The sequence below is a fragment of the Hetaerina americana genome, unplaced genomic scaffold, assembly GCF_022747635.1.
Source record: "Hetaerina americana unplaced genomic scaffold, ioHetAmer1.1.p SCAF_2, whole genome shotgun sequence".
Classification (NCBI taxonomy): domain Eukaryota; kingdom Metazoa; phylum Arthropoda; class Insecta; order Odonata; family Calopterygidae; genus Hetaerina; species Hetaerina americana.
Window position 1 is genome coordinate 47,068,710 of NW_027286763.1, and position 21,173 is coordinate 47,089,882.

Consider the following 21,173-nt stretch of genomic DNA (forward strand, 5'->3'; position numbering starts at 1 on the left):
GCGAACAAATATTTGTTCACATGGAAATAAATATTAGGAAAAGGGGTAGGAACACATATAAGAGACCAAAACAGGAGAGGTGGGGCAGGTGGAATCGAGCAGATCACAAATGCAAAAACATTTGAACTTGAACCACCAAAATCCTTGGTTTCGTGGGAAAGCTGCGTTTGTATTTTACAGGGTTCATCCGGAAAATAAGTGTACTGAGCTCAGGAAAAAAAATGTATTACACTTTTACATATCTTAAGCTAATATTCCTCAAAATAGGACCCTTGTGAGTCGATACACTTGTTCCAGCGGCGTTCCCATTCCTGGAACGCTCCCGCGAAGGCATCATCGGGAACCTCTCGAAGACACGTCGTCACGGCCTCTTTGACGGCGTCCAAAGTCCCGTATAGCGTTCCTTTCAAACTCCTCTTTATCTTCGGGAACAGAAAGAAGTCCGGTGGTGCCAAGTCCGGGCTGTAGGGCGGGTGCGGCAGCGTTGCCACGCCGTGCTTGGCCAAGAAGTCCGACACGACAAGCGCGGTGTGAGACGGTGCATTGTCGTGATGCAGCCGCCAGATGTTTTTGATCAATGGCCGGACGCGGGCGACTCGTGCACTATTGTTTTTGGCACATTACACTGCTCTGCTATCATCCAAACACTAAGACGACGATCAGAGTTCAGTACATCGCGAACTTTTCGTACATTTTCGTCGGTGAGTGTCGTTGATGGGCGTCCAGGCCGTGGTTCGTCGTCGACCTCTTCTCTGCCCTCCACGAACATCTTGTGCCACCGAAAGATCATGTTTCTGGACATGGCTGACTCCCCGTAAGCCTGGTTAATCATACCGACAGTTTCGGTAGACGATTTCCCAAGCTTTACCGCAAATTTGATGGAATAACGCTGCTCCAAAAACTTCGGCATCGCGTTCCGTGACGTGGGTCGAGCGTTGAGGTTCGCGTTAACAGAGCTCCTCACTACACCACAGCTCAGAGCCGACTGCCTTTTTCAGCGTCGCTTGCCAACATACCCCCCTCCAATCGCAGCCCATCAGAGCGGTGCTGGGCGCGCCTGGAGCGGCGGGAAAAAATCAGTACACTTATTTTCCGGACGAACCCTGTACATGTGTTCGTAGCCCTTTTCCTCATATCTATTTCCATGTGAATATATGTATATATATTTACAGGTATATATTCATAAAATTTATTATTGTAAGGTAATCCACCGGATAAGGTAGATTATGGATGGGCACAACTTCCAAATAAATATTTTGTGACTCCTAACGAAACACAATCCAGCAACCTAGTCTACATCAGGTCCCTCTTCATCTCTGTGTACTTCCTTCCTCCTTTCATCCCGTCTAACATCCCTATCCTGTTCCTGCCCTTTCCTCTTTTGCCTAACATTCTCCTCTTTATAACAGTCTTCAGCATCCAACTGTCGATCAGTACGCCCTTAATCCATTTTTCCTGCCCCCTTGGGATTTCTCCTAACCAACCCCTCTCTTCACCCACCATACCCAGTACTTTCTCCTTGGTTTTCTTGCGGTCCGTTTCACCTTCTCCATTCTTCTCCACACCCAGGTTTCAAAAGCCACCAATGTACGTCTATCCTCCTGCTTCAGTGGCCACGTTTGCTCGCCGTACATAACGACGATCCATATCAAAGTTTTGACGTCCATACTACTTTGACTTTGTTGGCTCAAACACTTCCAAGATACATAACCTGTTCTACCTGCTCTAGTTTTTCCCTTCTATTTTAATATTTCGCTTAGCCTTTTTCTCTCTGGAAAACCCCATAACCTTTGTTTTATTAATATTGATTCTCATCCCATATATATCGCTCTGAATTTCCAATTCACTCAGCAATGCTTGCAACCCATTGCCTGACTAAAAAACTAGAGCTTGGTCATTAGCAAACATAACTGACTTTACCCCTCCTACTTCTATTCCTACCTCCAATTCTTCCAATGTCTCTTTAATCATTTCCTCCCCACACAAGTCCTGTTCAAAAAGTCTCACGACGTTCGGGTTTTTTCAAAAATTATTTATTTATTTATGAATATCTATTTTGTCCCCCTCAAAGTAAGCCCCATTAGATATTATACACTTGTGGCAGCGTTTTCTACAATCCTCGAAGCACTTCAAAAAATCATTTTTTGTGATCTTGTTCAGCTCCTCCTTCGTTGCAATTTTTACCTCGTCTATCGTAGTGTAGCATCTTCCTTTCATTAGCCTCTCCAGTTTCGGGAACAAGAAAAAATGACTGTGGGCCAGGTCTGGGGAATACGGCGGCTGCGGCACCATTGGTATGTTGTTTTTGGCCAAAAAGTACAAGTAACGATTTGCGAGCAGGGTCCAATTTTTGTTCCTCCAAAAATCGGGGCGTTTGTGGCGGATTGCTTCGCGCAAATTTAGCATAACTTGCAGGTGATATCCATTATTTACCGATCTACCCTTTGGCAAGAACTCTTGATGCACCACGCCCCTGAAATCGAAGAAAACTTTAAGCAAAACTTTCACATTCAACCAAACTTGTTTTGGTCTTGGCTCTTGCTGCAGCTTCCATTGAGATGATTGAGCACGTCATAACCATAGCCCATGATTCGTCACCCGTTATGACCCCCTGGAGCAAATTTGGGTCCCCGCGGACAAAGTCCAACACCTAATTAGCAATGTTAATGCGTTGCTGTTTTTGGTCGAAATTGAGCAGTTTTGGTACGAATTTCACGGCGACCCGTGCCATGCCCAAATCATTGGTAAAAATTGAATGGCACGAGCCAATCGATATGTTTAGGTCCTAAGCAACTTCTTTAAAGGTGATTCGACGATTGGCCAATACTATTTTCTTCATTTCATCAATGGTTTCGTCTGTTGTTGACGTGCTCGGGCGTCCGGCACGCTCTTCGTCGTTCACATCTTCTCGGCCCTCTGACAACATTTTGCACCACATAACCATAGAACATAAACGTTGCTTCGATTCACGGTAGCTCCTCCATATGCCACAGTCAACATTCGGAATGCGTCCGCGCACTTAATTTCGTTTTTCACACAAAATTTGATACAGATTCTTTGATCCATTTTTTGGAAGAGGCAAAAATGGAAGACTAACCAAAACACGTCCCAACAAAACAGCCGTCAAAAATTAACGCAACATTCAAAATGGCCGAAATTTTCGGCATAATATAGAGACAATAGTACCATATATATCCCCCAGTAAAATAAAAAATCAAATAAACGTAACCCGCGAAAATTCAAAATTCATGATACTCTTTGGACAAACCTCGTATGTGTTGAACAGCACCGGTGATAATGGACAACCTAGCCTTACACCTCCTCCTGACACTGCCCATCCGGACTCCCCTTTCTCCACTCACACCTGGGCAGTCTAAGACATATACAGGTTGCGGATTAGCCTTCTTTCCTTCCAATCTATTCCTATTTTTTGCAATATACTTTTTGGATTTCCCATAGATTTTATTCTACATTCGTCTCGATCAGTGATTTCATTAATGCAATGGCATCACGCGTATCTCTCCCCTTCATAAACCCAAACTGATCATTTCCTAAGTAATCATTTGCCCTACTCTCTATCCTTTTGTTTATGATCCTTAGAACAACTTTAGCTGTGTGGGATATCATACTTATCGTCCTGTAGTCCTCACATGATGTAGCCTCTACCTTTTTCGGAATAGGAACTAAAACTGATCTCACAAAGTCTGCCGGCCTGATTCCTTCCTCATAGTTACGACGAATCAGTCCATATTCACCTCCACGGCCTTATTTGATTTCATCTTCCTTAATACCCTTTCTATGCCATCGTCGAGTACGCCTGGACCTAAGCTAGCTTCATTTTCGTCATGTTCCTTTTCTATGTCTAACCTTGTTGGCCTAAGTTCTTTACCATACAGTTTTTCTATATATTCCTTCCATCTCTCTTGGATCTTTTCTGTGTCAACTATTATATTACCCGACTTTACTGTAACTGTTAGAACAGATCTTCCCTTCTAATTTCCCGTCAGTGATTTAACATTGCTGTATAGTGCACCAATTTCCCCCTTCACCTGCAAACTTTCCATATCCTCACACTGCGTTTTCCACCATTCTTCGTTTGCTTTATTTATTGCCCGTATTAATTTATTACTTGTCTCTTTGTACTTCATTTGGGCTAACTCTGCGTTTACATACTTCAATTTTCTTCTCTCATCCATCTTTGTAATCGCCTCATCCGTGATCCATGGTTTCCTTGTCCTTTTCCCGTTAATTGCTCTTGTAGTGTCTTTTGCGGCTTTAGACAACCCTTTCTTGATACCTTCCCATTTTTCTTCAATGGTACTCAGCTGTTTAATTTAATGCTTCTATATTCCATTTTCTAACCCGCCGCCCCTGTCTTATCGTTTTGAAACGGACGCTGGACTTCATAACAACTAAATTGTGGTCAGAGTCCGCATCCGCTTCGGGGCAGCTGTGCGAATTTATCACACTGTTCCTAAACCTGTGCCTAACCAGAATATAATATAACTGATACCTTTATAGTCACCTGGCATTTTCCATGTATACCTACGCCTTTTGGTGTCTACACCAAGTTTTGGTGATGACTAACCTATGTCTTCTCCAGAACTCAATTTCTTTCTCCCCGCAGTCATTCCTCGTGCCTAAACCGTAGTCCCCCACCTCATCACCATATCTTCCTTCGCCTACCGTCGCATTCCAATCCTCTATCAAAATCAAATGTTTCCCTGAGGGAACTCAGGCGATTATGTCCTCTTACCGATCGTATATCTTATCGACTTCTTCCTCCTTATGATTGCTCGGTGGCATGTACGTATACTTGAACGATGACCGAATTCGCCGGTTTCGCTTTTATATCTACTAGTAAAATTTTATAGACCGCTCTCGCATAGACCTAAAATATCTTTTTTTCCTCTTTCTATTTCTCGCTTTTTATTCTCTAATTTTCCTCTCCTCAACATTGTCCTAATATTCCAAGTTCCTATTCTAATTGCTTGCCTGGTCAGGATTAGCCATAACTTAACAATTAACAAAATGTAATAAGATGGTCAGGCTATTCAATTGCATCGCCCTGAAAATGCTTAGTAACTCTAGTCCAGAGTTTATAGACATCCTCAGTGTTTGGGAAAATACATGCGTTTTTTAAAATCTCAATTGATTTTTCGAGAATTAAAGGGGCGGTAAGCACGTAATATACTAAAAATAAGCAATAATTAACCTAAAAATAAGGGATAATTATGGGAGACCTTTTGCTGCCACTGGCGTATAAATTAACTCATAGCGAATTAAGCAATTAAAGAAGCTGAAAGATTCAGCTCTACAGCCATCTAACTTATGAGAACAGAAAACGACGGAAATAATTTAACACTCCAATTTTAATTTATTATTCATTGGGTTAAACTATTGCATTGCCGTTTGAACTTCTATCCTAGTAGTAGTAGTTTTTAGGGGAGGCGACCGGCAGCTAAGGTCATTTGTGCCATAGGAGATGGACAGGAAAGGATGAAGGGTGGAGAGAAACCTGGCGTCGGCATTAGCCTACTCTTTACGAAAGGCGCCAAGGGGTCCGCAGTTTAACGTCCCATCCGACGGACGGCGTACTCACTCAAAGTGCCCTCAGGGTGGGAAGCCAGTACGTTAGCCCCCGCACCATCTTGATCCCCACCTCTATCCTTTTTAAGCCATATGGTAAAATCACTAAGCCTCCTTTTATAGCCGATGACTTAGTATTGTCCTCCCATTCACCTATAAGCATCAAATGCAAACAGTCACACGCACCATCCCACTCTGGTGCGTGTATATAGTGAGCGTTTTGATTAGTTTCATCTAAGGATATTACCCTGTTGCGAAGCCATATGTGATGGAAAAAAGTAGCGTTGTCTCCCGGAGCGTCTGCCACTCAAGTTTTTGAGGGTATTTCATCTTATCTACGGAAGCGCAGTTATGCTCATTCAAACGCTAATCCTAAAGTTCTTCAGTCTGGTTTAAAGATCATGCATTAAAAACTCCTCCCGCCTTCATACAGTTGGTTCTTAAATATTATTTTAAGGTGGTCTATAGTTGTCGCAAAAATATTCTGATTACCGATCCCTCAGTGATCTCCATAATGTTGTGTCGGAAAATGTTTCAACAAATTCAGTGTAAAGAGATGGAAAGATATTCAGTTATCAGATTATTTTAGTTTAAGATTACTTCTTAAAATCTGACCTGATAGCATTTCTGTCACATGTGTTATAACTTCTAATTTGAATGAACTCATTTCTAGTAAAGAGAAGAAAAAATTAATGGTTCTTTTTTTCACCTCTTCCATCAGTGATATCAGCCTCTCTGTTGAACCAACTGGATTATCCAAGTAGTCGTCGACCATGTCCAGAAGCTGCAAGAAAGCAGTTAATCAGTAAATAAATTATCCTGGTTCATCTGAGAGATGGATATTTTGATGCATTAATGAGCTCACAATACATGATATTGCCGCTTCAGTCAAATTAAAGGTTTATTTGATCAAAATACATAAAATCTATTATTTTGGAGTATCTCCATTTCATTTTGGCTGTATTTATGAATATGGCCTTAGGCAAGTTTCATTGAATACTACCTTCTGAAATATGAAAAAGTCCAGGGACTCTTTAAATTATCTGATAAGCGTCATTAAATTGTCTTCAGAAAAAACTTGTGGTTTAAAAATTATTTATCAATCACAGATCTCCAATGCGTATTTAAAGTTTTGGCTATGGTAAACTATTTCTGAATATTGAATCACCAGTCAGTGAATGCATTAAATATTACTCATAAGTTGACGCTGACGTAGTGTGGAGAAATCTCCGATCACGGCAAGAAACAGAAGAGCAAAATTTGGATGAAGAGAATTCTGGTGTAGAGAATTTGAACAACGACGTTTGTAATGCTGACCCTACCCTCATTTTAAGGCCGAGGTTACTCTGGCTTTACTCTGAAGGCGATATTACAGTCAATCAGCCCTCGAAACGTTAGTACCAGACTTCCCAGTATGGTTTAGAGAGTATAGGTTCCGAAAAATCTTCATCCAAGCAGGCTAAAGTTCAGCGTAATTATTGCGCGTTAAGTTCAGCTATCCGAAAACTTCATCGTCCCTGCCGTGTGACTACAGGTTCATTTCTTCCCTTTGATTTCCAACTTCCTTTCGCATAAAGAGAGCCTCCGTCTTATGACCCCCTTTAATTCATGCACCTATGTCTTATGTGGGTTCCCATGTGTAACCTACCTATTATTATGCTCCCAACAAATTCATTGTCTTTCCAGTTGCGTCCAATTCATTTGGTTTCCCTCTCCCCTGAAACATTCCCTATTCCCTTCTCCTCTTCTGCTCTTTCTGTACTTTATCGTGTCTTACTTGACACACAAGCTTACTTGCTCAAGAATTCCTGTAAGTTTTATAAATTCTTATATTATACTGCAAAACATAGCATTCTCATTTCTTCCCCATTCATCTTCTCGCCTCGTCAATTCGTGTGTCTCTTTATCTATTTTTATCTATGAATAAGGAGGAATCAAATAACTTTGCGTTCACATATATAAGAAATGCTGCTGTCGACTAGTTTCGCTACCCTGTACCATCATCTGGAGTAATATTCATTATTATAGCGAAAGTAGTCGACAATTAAATTTATATTCTGTGGAAACGCAAATCTACTATATTTGATTCTTCCACGTTCATTTTAATGCAATTCCACAAAGTATTAGCCTAAAATATCTCTCAGATATTTCAATCCAAGTATGTGTTAAATTTTGCTGGGTAGGGGTTGCATCCATCTTAATCACTTTATTTATTTCCGCGTCTATTCTATTTCCGTCTTTATTCGCATTTAGGTAACAGTTCTTGCAAGGTTGATAGATTATTCTTTTTTCTGTGAAATTCATGCCAAGTATTTCCAGCAATTATGGCATCTTGTTTCCCTCGACATAATTGTCACAAAGCACCTATCTAAGCGCAAAAATTCCACAAAAAATGACTTGATGACGAATATATCTTCTAAACTGTTTTCGCGATAGGTTGCCTTTTATCGTCCCCTCTAATCTTCGGCTCATTATTTGCGTTCTTATTTGAGACGCATGTGGCACTCGGTGCAGCGTTCAATGTTCCACGTATCTCTCGCACCACGTTGTCTTCGGCATTGCATTCCTCACACCCTTCCAGTCATCCGGCTAGCTTCCACTTTCACAACTGTCTCTAATCATTCCAAAAGGCTCTTTTACTCCGAGGGGTTTCTGCTTTTCTCCACGCATTTTGTCCCTCTCCGCGCCTCATGTTTCTTCAGATCTAATGTTATTATAATTGGTCAAGTATTGATATGATTTCTCGGTGTATTTTATCCCGGTCATCCAATTCCATTTTGATCACTTTTCATTTAGTAATCTAGCAGATCTTTTGGTTCTTAACACGGTTAGTTCTTCGATGTAGTCCTTCCGTTTCCCACGTTTTCTTCTGTATCGCATTCCCATTCGCTTCCCTAATTCTTTGTCTTCTTACTTTCCTATCTTCGATTCAAACTTCAGTTTGATGCTAACTGTTTTGTGCTTCCCATTTTCATGCCGTCGTTTATTTCTGAGGAACATGGTAGTCCAGTGGGTGGAGCACTTGGCTACATGCCGTAGTGCCCAGGTTCGATTCCCGGGCACGCCTCTGGGTACCTTCAGCTTCACACAAGTTGTGTTGTTTTTCGGGTATCATATCTTCCGAGGAAACCGCAGGCGGTAAAGGGAAAGGAACCCCTGTACCTTGATGCGTGAATTTCACACGCCGTTGAACTTGGTGTATTGGGTGAGTTACAGCCTCGCCTATCAAACAGACCCTCGGGTTGATAACTAAGGTTGGTTTTTTTATGACTACTTTACAACTCGATGACTATTCTAGAGTAAGTTTCCGCTGCAAAAAAGAGCATGGAAATTGAGTTTTTTTTAATTGGGCCCATGACTTAACATAACGTATCTTTCTTTCAGTTACCGATGCACATTTTATTATCCTTAGCGATAAAATACAGTCCACAATGTCCTAATTTTTCCGGTCATTATTGATAAATTATTTTTTTTCTGATTCACACCTTGAAAATATTTCATTTATTTTGATTTTTTAGGGACTAATAATAGGCGTTCACAAAATATTTTTGCCAATGTGGTCGTCCGAAGTTAAGTAATCCGAAGTTCAGGGGAAGGTTGTTGGATTTTAAAGTTAGCAGGAGATTTATGATGTTAAAAAACACATTTACGAACGATAAATGCATTGAGCTGATTGTCAATCTACATTAGCGACCAAAAAAAATTCTCGAGACAGTCTTCAGCAAATGTGCACGTACGTGCATGTACTTCCTCACCTTGAGAACTTCTTCTATGCGCCCTTTCTTGTCTTCCAGCGGCAAGAAAGCGTTATTCTCTTCACGCCACAAGAAAAGGTACGTGTTCAGCCCTGGCACATCGTACGGGAGCGGCAGAGGATCACATCTTAGGAACGTATCCCACTTAGTGAGAGACAGAGAGTGTAAATACGATTACGACAATAGAATTAAACGAACGACATATCGGTCGTCAGTGTGCCACCTACTGCTTTAAATCATTACCTCAACTTTTTCCTTCTGCTCGGATTCCCATTTTAAAAACTGTTCATCTTGCTCCTTGAATATTTCTACAGATTTGGGTAAGTGCAGGTCCCTTAACGCCATCTCCTCGTCCATTACTTCTTCCTTGACTTTCATTTCTTTTATGTACTCTTCCCGCCTTTGCTCCATTTCCCTCTGCCTTCTTGATCTGCAAAGATAAAATCGGTTCTTTATGAAATAAAACTACAAGATAATTCTAAGGAGCAAATTAAAAGTGGTTTATGTGTTATCAATTAATAAGAGATATTATTACTTAAATGCCACGTTAGTGTAATGTGAAACGTGAGGGCTGGTAGTGGAACTGCATGCCGACAAATGAATGTTCCTCTACTATGAATAATAGAAGAGTTTTTCAATATGTTAATATATCAAATATGAATTTATATATATATATATATATATATATATATATATATATATATATATATTTACATATATATATATATATAGTATATATATATATATATATATATATATATATATATATATATATGCATAAAATATTCAGAGGGCTACATTCAGTTCAGGAGATCCGAAAACTTCAAATGCCCAGATATGTGCCCTTTCTCAAATTCTAGCTTGGATGTTTGCTAGAAGAGCTCTCGCATGGAAACTGGAAAGAATCCGTCAAATGACTAGCTGCCGCATGTATCGTATATGGATATGGAAAATGAAAAAAAGTGGGTTTAGTGGAAGAGAATTGGTTGTAAAGGTGAAGGGAAAGGGGAGCTGTGCAATAGCTGATGCAGGAGGGGTAGAGATGGCAAATGTGAATGGACAGTATGTATTTTGGAACTTTTCCATTTCAGAAAATTTTCCATGCTAATTGTCTTTTGAAAAGGCTCCCACATCAGTAAGTGCCGTTAGATAGATCACTTAATCAATCATCACTTCTAATCACCAGAAATGCGCAGTTTAGAATGCTTCATCTTACGGTTACAAGTGTTTTCAGATGACTTTTAAAATGACTTTTATCCTTGAGAAACGGGTCCGAGGAGGTCGGATGAAGCAACGTTGAAATGGTTTCATTATTATAAAATGAATTAGCTGTAGAGGTGGAAAATCTTATTGGGGGGTAAGGGCAAGACTAGTGTCATCACGTTCAAGGTAGAAATAAGATTAGGACTGTCATGGATAATGATTAATCACTCCATTCTTATTATCGGTCGCAAAACTGAGAGTAGACTGGCGGTACATGTCGGGCGCAGCAAGAGAACACTGCGCAAGATATACCTGAATAAAATTATGCCGTAAACTTTCAAAAGAGCGTCGTGTTTACTCACCGCAAGTAATTAGTTACAAATTGTTAAGATTAACATCGCAAGACGAAACTGGCACCTTGAGAACAGAACGCTGGATGATTGAACTAGGTTCCATCCCGCCGGTCTAAATAAAAGAAAAGATGCCTAAATGGAATTGACATAGCGAGATCAATTAGTTTTTCAATGGATTTCATCATTTCTTGAAAAATGCTATTTACAGCGACTCCAGCATTAAGAGGTCTGATTGGTCTGATTTCGACATATGAGTTATTTCAATTCCAACGTAAATTTTATTAAATTTTATGTCTCTAATTCGAAATAAATTTTAGTTTTTAAAGTATCAGCGGCTCAAATAAAAGCTTTTATCGTGAAAAATTTGGTTAGATTCATTTTGGTGACCATATGGTTATGAACATCCAACAAAGTTCAAATTTAGCGTATGGTAAAATATACTTTTCTTTTACTAGTAATTAAAATTTTCAATATTTCCACGACTTTTAAGTTAATGTTTCCTTCGTAAATGGCAATAAATGCTTGGGAAATGTATCAGTACACAGAGATTTTCGAAAAAACTATATTCACGCCGAGGAGAAATAAAACATGGAAGGGTACTAACGGCAACAGATAACGAGGATGGAAGAAGGCTTTGTATATAAAGAAATATCAATTAAAGGCAAATAAATCAAGTCTGAATATTTAAAATTCCCCATAAAAACCTAATAATGATCATAGAGTTCACATTTTGGTTAGATTGAAAGCGATACAAATGACGATTGAGAGTATACAAATACAAATGCATACCAACGAATTGCGATGGCAATGAAATGGATAGAACGGTGGGCGTTCTTGAGGAGAATGTGAGTGGAGAGAGAATATACATGGTTAAGAGTAAAAGTAATAGAATGTACGATTTGTTCTCGGAATTTCACGGAGGAATGAATCAAATGAAGCAATAAATATTTCACTCCTCGCTCGCAGCTTCTTTTGCATGCATAGAGAAGTATTTTAAAGTTGGATGAATTTTATTTGAGATCTTGTGAAAATTGCATGTATGTGTCCATCGTTTGGATTAGTTGACGTTTCCACTATTAATGAACATTTAAGGAACAATTAATTTTTAATGTTACGCAAAGTTACGTCATGTCTTTTCTATGTCTATGTGTGAAGTCACGTTATGGTTTTTTCATGGGGAGCCATAATCATGCCAAATACACGCATCATATATATGATACTATGATCGTGCCTGGTCTGTTCCGTAGGCAACCTGGCAATAAGTAACGGTGGTTGCTTATGCTGTAGGGACACCACGCTGCTCGAGAAGATTGGGCTGAAATATCTCGGGGACGAATTACATATGTCGACTCATTCTGCCTCTATCCAAAAGTATAAACCATTCCGAAACTGTAAAAAAATTGGTATGAGGATGACAGAAAAGCACAAGCACATGGGATGAAATTCGTTGACCAATCTTAGACCAAGCATAATTACGGAAGGTAAAGTTATGTCCATGAAAGTTTAAACTTCACCTCGTCTCTATTTTTTCCGCGTGAGCCAATTCCTTCAACTGTTCCTTTAGGCGAGCTAACTCCTTCTTGCTAAGCTTCTTGCCTTTCTTGCTCTTCTTTTTATTCGTCCCTTTCTTTTCCTCGTTTCCTTTGTTCTCGCCCTTTTTCTTGGCATTCTTCTTCTTCCTCTGTCCCTTTGTGTCTTTTACGCTGACTTCTTTCTCCGTCGTCATTTCAGTTTGATCCGTTTTGACCTCACTCTCTTGCACCAACGTTCCAACACTTTGCTTTTCCTCAATGATTTTTTGCTGATTTGGAACTGCCTCTTCCATGACTCTAATCCTCTGAGTTGATCCGTCATCCTTTACCGTATTTTGGCTCTCGCTCATTTCGCCGCTATGGTCAAATCCTTTCGTCTGCTGCTATTAAGACATAAAAATTCTTAAATCGGTCAATGAGAAACCTCTGGCTTAGCCCCAGGATGATTGCTCATAGCAGACTAAAAATACATTTATTTGACGAACATAGTTAAGTAATGATAGCTTCTACATGGGTTAAAGGCAATGAATATGATGGAGGGCTTGAAACAGATGACTCATACTCACGCTGTGCCCGACGAAACCGAGGCTTTTTTGGATTATTTTTCACGTATAGGAATTAGGATTCATTTAGTTAATCCATAGAATAAATATTTATCTCCTCGCTACTGATTACGATTATGTTGATTATTGAAAACACAGAACCACGACTCTAAGTGGGCCATAAATTACAAAATGAACTTAGGCGAATCGTAATAACACTAACGCTCCGAAAAGAACCGTCACTACGGAGTCATCAAACGATGAATTCAGCGAGAGGTAGAAATATCCCTTGTTACTCTCACTGCCTTTAATGAATGTTCGTAAACAAACAATGCGATATTCAAATTATTTCAATTTCCATGGAAATAAACAAGTACTCCATTTATTTTTAATTCGTATTCTGCTTCAAGCGTATATTTAATGATCGAAGGCATTGATAAATATGTTTCGTATATTATGTGATGATCGTATTCCTTGAACAAATAAATTAAAATTATGCATAAATTCTAATGGAAAAACTTATAATCCAAATATGTTAATATTCTTATAAGAAAATTTTATCTTATTTCACTGTAGTTATGCGGAGATTCTTCGAAGAAGCTTGTCTGAGAAAAACTGTGACGAAGTTAAATGAGATAACATGAGAATCTCTAGCGTGGGCAAAGGGAGTTTGTATATGTACAAAATAAAATAGACTTTTGTTTTAGCCGAACACTTTTTTATGCTACCCCTGTAATGGAGTTTAGAGCTTACCTATTTAATATGATATAGATTTCCAGATTGAAGCAATTTATTTACTTTTGGTGCAGAGGACTTCTAATGTATCGGGACAAAGATGATCGACCTTCTCGTACTTCTTGTCATTAACTCAAGCGTTCCCTACGGAATTCTGCAACGCCGCCGAAGCGGAATTTGAAATTGTGCGGCGAGAATCCTCATTGGCCACCGCTATCAATGGTAGATAAAAGAAAATGTTTATCGCCTGTTTTTACCGTTCCCCCGACAGTGATGTTTCTATTTTATAATTTATTTTGACTCTGCGTTAAAAGCCATTAATCTCTTATCGGTAATTCTTTTCGGAGATGTCAACTTACACATTCGCTGAAACTCTCAAATAGAAGGCTATTTGCTTAATGTCCTTGAAGAACTTTTATTGGGAATTCATTTCTGCACTTCGCCTTTCCCAGCACTGTCTAAATGATGCTCGTGACGGAACACCCCACAGTATAAAAATAAATATAAATGAATGCATATTTGAAAATGTGGAGGTATTGTATCATCTGATAAATGCTCCATGGTGTTCCTTGCAAAAAATATGAATGACATTGTTAGTAACCTAGAGTCCTTCAAATTTTCATGTATATTTGATTATTATCATTTTGCTGGTTTCCATTCAAATTTTTCCGCAAATATTTCTTTAAGTATTTGTTAACTATAGTTAAATTTGATAACTACTGTGAATGATCGCATCTAGGAAAATTATAGCAAAAGGACACAATGCTTGCTTAACCACTTTGCTCCTAAAGACGCTGCAATGCATGAGGAAAAATTGAGCTCAGATATGCTCCACACACCTGCAGCCGATTTTGAGAGCCACATCTGCATTATTGAATCGCTGTAAAAAACCTAGGACTTACTTGCAATAGACATGGGTTGAGTTAAAAGTATTCAAAGCGTAATGAAAAAAAATGGAAAACCATTCTCCAGATAATGGTCACAGGTCAGATAATGGCTCCAGATAATGGTCAGTTCATCTCAACGAGTTGCAACTGCACTATATCATTGCAGTTCTATTGCTTCACTGGGTGTCTTTCCAGAGAAGATGCAGTTGCATTCTCATATTTAGGGAGTCGCGAAGCCTATTTTAAATATAGAGTGCTGTTTACTCATGAGATTGTTTTAGTTTTTAAGTTACCGATGCCAGTTAAAAATCTAAACTCAGGTGTTATTTGATCAAATTATGTAAACCTTGATTGGATAGAACTGATGGCGGAGTCCAAAAGAGGTAAATACTTACAAGTCCATCTTATCCTTATATTTAGGATCTGTAATAGGTTAATCTCTAGTTTTGTAATGAAACATTTTAATTTTAATTTCAAAATCTCTTGTGCAAAATCTGTTGACATATTAGTTTCCTCAGCAAGCTCTCAGATATACAGGTATACTATTGTTCAACCAAAATCTGAGCCATTTCTTAAGTTTATTGGAAAAATCTTTCATCGTTTGCAGTTATTTTATGAGTGCCTGAGCTAAATCCCATTTTATTTTAAATTAGTTATCAATCATATTTTTTATTTTAACCCTTTCTCAAATTTTTACCCACAAATGCCACCCTAGGTGACTGCCTATCTTGTTCAATGTTTGGGATAGCCATGAACAGTTAGTAAAATTGACCATGTAAGTTAATGACATAGCTATTCAGAAGATATGATGGGAAAAACTTTCCTCAAGTACATGCTGAAGTATAGTTTTGCATTTAAAGTTGGTATATGTTAATGCTAATATGCTGATATTTTGCTGCATAAGTACACTGCTACAGAGAGGGACATTAAGTGCATATGCATTACGAAAAGGTATAATAGACGCTTTAAATAATGTATTCCCTGAAAACCTTAAGAATTAGCCAACGAATCCCTTAAAAAACAAATTTACTTTCCATATCCATGAAATAAATCATTCATAGCAAGTGATTGTATGGACATGCAGTTGATTGGATGCAGGTTGATAATGTTCATTCCTATAATTCGTTTCATAAATTATGAACATACTCGAAGAAAAAAATTTTCAGTCCGACCTTTATGGCTTTATTATTCCGAATCCAATATTTGATTTAATCAAAAGTTCCAGTTAGAGTCTTATCGGCTTAGTATGTACTCAGAGGTTCTGATTTTATTTGTAGCACATTTTCAACTTCTGAATTAGCCTTGTCCACAGTTGATCTATTAGGTTGATTTGATATCTATCTCATGTATTAATGCTTTCCAACCGACAGTACTCCCTAAGGTACCATACTGAGTGGCTGGTCTTTAAATGGAAGATCTATTAATATTATTTTTATCAGTAATCTACCAGTTAAGATTTGTTTTGGATGGACACAAGCTACCAAATGGTTCAGTGGCAAGTTCCTTGTCTCTATCAACAAAACTCAACCCGGTATTTAACATTTTAATAAGCTTCTCTTCAATTCTGAGTGTGTCCTTCCAGCCTTCATTCTGTCTAGCATTTTAATCCTATTCCTGATCCTTTCTTGTTTGCCTAACGTTCTCCACTCTATCACAGTCTCCTACATCCCATTGCCAATCAAAATACTCTCCATCCATCTTTCCTGCCTTCTTTGGATTTCAACCAACAACCACCTCTTCATGGGCAAATTGCCTGGTACTTCCTTGTTTGTTTTTTTCTTTTTTTGTCCATTTCTCCTTTTCTGCACTCTCGACACCCACATTTCCTCCAAAAGCCTCCAAACTATGCCTATCCTCTTGCTTAAATGAAAATGTTTCCTTCCCATACAATGCCACACTCCATATCAAAGTTTCGATGAGCCTTTTCTTATCATCCCTACTAAATGCCCCAGTCATCAATTCTCTCCTTCTTGTGAAAGCTGCTTTAACTAATGCAATTCTTCTTAAGTTCCAACTCCTTTGACCATTTTGGTCCAGAATACTTCCAAGAATGATAAACTCTTCCACCTGTTCTAGTTTATGAACTCCTATTCTAATATTTAACTTAGCCTTTCCATTTCTCAAAAACCACACCACCTTTGTTTTTTTACATTTATTCTCATCTCACACCTATCCTGACTTTCCAAACCACTCATCAGTGCCTGCAGTCCGTTTGCTCATTGACAAACTAAAGCTTGATCATCTGCAAACATAACTGATTTCATGATTTCACCTCCAACTCTCATTCCTATCTCCAGTTCTTCTTATTCGCACATGTATATTGAACAGCAGAGATGATAATGGACACCCCTGTCTCACTCCTCTTCATTATACTGCTAATTGGACTTCCATCAGCCACTTGCACCTGAGAAGTCTAACATTACATCTTACAGATAAGTCTCTTATCCCTCCAATAATTATATTATTACCATACCCTTCCAAAAATTAATTATGGATTACCATTTTCTGCAATGCATTCTTTAATTCTACCCAATCAGCTCCAGATATTTCCCTACCTCATAAATTCTACAAATTAGTCCATTAAAAACTCCTCCCAACTTTTCCTAAACCTTTAATTAGTTCTGTTGGAATGTTGTCTTTACAGCCTCATTTGATTTCTATTCCTTCAGTGCCTTTCCATCTCACCATTGAGTAAGCCAGGAGTAAAGCTATTGTATTCATATATGTAATATTGTCTTTCTATATCTAATGTTGCTGGCCTCATGTCTTTCTTTACTGTGAAAAATTTTATTACACCACTTAGGTTTCATGGCTGTGCAATCTCTTCAGGTCCTGGAATGAAACCTGGGTCATAAAATAAAGATTTTCATAAGGGATTAAAAAAGTTATTAAGCTCTTTTTAAACTTGAAGCAGTTTCAAAAAGCCATACCAGAAACAATTTCTCATTTAAATGCAAGATTAATTTTGAAATTAGTCATAGTTTATCGTTAAAATATTGATTAGATGTGACCTTGTAGAAATAATTAATATTCAGGATAAATAACTAAATGTCCATTTCAGCATGTTTTTTATTAAACACAACCTGTTTCAATGTTGAAACATTATTATTAGATGAGACCCATTTTTGGCAGATATCTCTATATAAGTAAGTCAATTCCCACTTTTCCCATTTATCCAGTGTACACTGGATCACAATTGCTACAATATAACTTGAACATACCACAGAGTTTTAATTTGTCCACTTTGTTTTTAGGATGACCTCACAATGTACCTAAATTATAGTGGTAGTATTTAGGGGAGGCGTCCGACAGCTGAGGTCATTTGCGCCATAGGGGATAGACAGGAAAGGATGAAGGGTGGAGAGAAACCTGGCATTGGCATTAGCCTACTCTTTACGAAAGGTGCCAAGGGGTCTTCAGCTTAACATCCCATCCGACGGATGGTGTACTCACTCAAAGTGCCCTCCACAAAGCACCTCAAGGAGGGATCGAGATACCTCTGGAAAATATTCAACACCGCCAGGATTTGAACCCGGGCCCTCTGGGTGGGAAGCCAGTACGTTAGCCCCCGTACCATCTCGATCCCCACCTAATTTCTATATTGTGTAAAAGGCTATTACATGTTTATCCTTGGGGAAGTATTTATTTATTTCATGTTAAACTATTAATGAAACTAAGTTTGTATTGTTTCACTGATTTTTCTTTATTGTAGATTATTGAACAAAAATTTTAGAGGATCATCTTGAAATATTTTTTTTCTTTAGACTGGAGCTGATCAAAGCTGTGGGGTATCCTTTATTAGTGGCTGTTATTTTTCATTGTCATTTTCATTTGGAAGTCTTCCTTTCTCAAGATAAATTTTTCAGTCAAAAAAAATAAAATGAAATACAGTACACTTGTGAGGTAGTGAGTAATTAGAGGACACATGAATAATATTATCTGTGAAGGTTGCTTTTCTCTACACTGAGAAATGTGGTCTTTATTAGGTAGACATATCAGACATAAATAGTATTTTGTGAACAATCAATTATTCTCAAATCATTAACTAAATAACAGCTATTCCCCCTCCCTTCCCCACCAACCCCCCTGATACCCTACAGCCTATTCAAAGAGGTATTTGCATTTAATTTATTTAAAGATTTACTCTACGTTTTATGGGTTACATCTGATAATAATTTTGTAGCATCGAAACTGGTTGTGTTAAATAATAAAATGTAGAGAAATGGATGAAAAGTTATTTATTGCTAATTATATTTGTTTTTAAATATGACATTGAAGTATTTTATTGAGTTTGAACTAATTGAGAGGTTAAAAATATATTTATGATATAAATTTCCAAGGGATCTGTTTAGATACATATATTAAACCTCTGTGTTTGTCGACCAAAATGTTTGGTAAATACTGTTCTGGATTACTTCTGTCCTGTTTACTAAAATATCATCCCATTGTTCATAAATGATGTTACTGTTTAAGGGCTTCTTTTGCCAATTTGATACATGTAGACATAAGATCTAGATGGTACCTAGATCTGAATTTTATTCTCAAAATCCTCATGTCCCATAAGCCCTTTTAGGCATAAACCCATGAAAATTCTCAGTTAATGTTCACCAACTGATTACGATAACATGCCTATACCCTTGATTGAAAATTATGTGGTAGGTTTATTGGTATGGCCGGTGCCAAAATCTGCTTTTAGGTGTGATTCTTTTTTGCGTAATCTGTCCTTAAGGGTGGTGTTTAAAAATGTGAAATAGCCTTATTTTCTTTAAGAAACACTGATTTAATTTTTTTGTTATGCTATCATTTTAATTATTTTATAAACTCTATTCTTTTGGCTCTTAAGGATTACATTGTGGACTTACATTGATTAAATGGACAGTCTGAATACCCTCTAGGCCAAAGTGCTCATGTGTTCCAAGAATTAGTAGTATAATAGAATTGATGCAAGGTAGTTGCTAATCAATTTTTCGCATACTCCAGAGTTATATCAAGACATTTACCAACCAAAACTCTTGGGAATATATTCCCTTGTTTCACAATTTAAATTTTTAAGAAAATTTGAAAGAAACAAGAGGTTTTGAGAGAATCCGGCACATATTTGACAGCAGAAATTTGACATAAACAGATTGGCAAGTTCATTTTATATTAGTGTAAAACATTGCCATTGAAATGGAGTATAAAATAGTTTCTACATAGACACCTCTGATTTTTAATACTCTATATTCATATTAATTTCAAAAGCAATGGCAAACTAATCTTTCCTAATTGGTTAAAGAGAAATTAGAGAAAAAATAGAGAATATTTTCCTTGGGGAAATATATGTTGGTAGTTTTCATAATATTTGAAGAGACACTCACTAAAAATTCTTATATTTACTGCAATTTTCCAGTATATTTCCTTTTGGATTATATTATTTGGCTATGATTCTTTTTTCCTGATCAATAGAACCTTAGCAATGGTCCATTTGAAGATGAATGAATTTAGTTCAGTCTATGGATTAAATTTTTTCCTTGTATACCTAATATTTATACATTATTTTTTGGTAAATATTGTAGTTTTGTAGACATTGAGAAAAAGTGGAATCATTCCACTTATTTACTTAAATGTTTTTAATTGCTTTCCCATTATTACATATTTTCTATGCATAAGAAAAATTGCTCATATAAGTGAAATAAATATATTTTATTGACTCTTGAAAAAACAATGATCAGAAAATATAGTATAAAAGTTCAAGGCCATCAAGTAGAAAAAATACTATTCTGCAATACTTTTAACCCAAACTATTGAAAATACATTATGATTTTTAAAATGTATTAAGCTCTCAGTATTATCATGGCTCAATAGTATCAATAAATTCACGAATGCAAAGAATTACATTATACTTGCACATAATGATGTGATGATGATTTTAAACATAAAAACTTCATACAGGGATATAAAATATTTTATATAAAATATAAAAGTGATGTATACGTTAAATTTTAAAGAACGCTTTACTACTCCCTAATTTCAGAATCAAAATGAAAGAAATTATTATTTCGGTCTCAAATATGAAATTAGTGGAGTAGTGTTATTTCAATATTTCAAATGCTTTGCATGGGTGTGGAATGCAATCTTATTGAGTAATCATTGGCAGTGAAAACGTTTTTCTCTAGGCCACCTCAAGATTGTCTAACACACATGAGACTATTGTCATTATATGCATCTGATAGTAAGCTAAGAGCAGAGTTTCTAAACCATTCATGCAATATCAATATGGCACAGTGATTTCAGGCTGGTCTTAAACCCCAGCTGTATTTCTGCATCTAGTACTTTGAGAACTTTAGTCAATAGTGGTTAATGACATCACACATTGAAGCCTATAACTGATTCTTTATTTCTTCAGCTACTTGATTAAAAAAAAGAGAGTTACCTAGGGAAAGAGGCTTAAAATTACGTAGTCCAAGTGAAACTAGGTTAAATTCTCAATTGAGAGCTTTGTCAACAATAGATAAATAATGTAAAATTTTTATGGCAGCTTAAATGGATGTTCTGGAAAATAATCTTAGAGATTCAAATGCAGATGGCAATAGGGGTG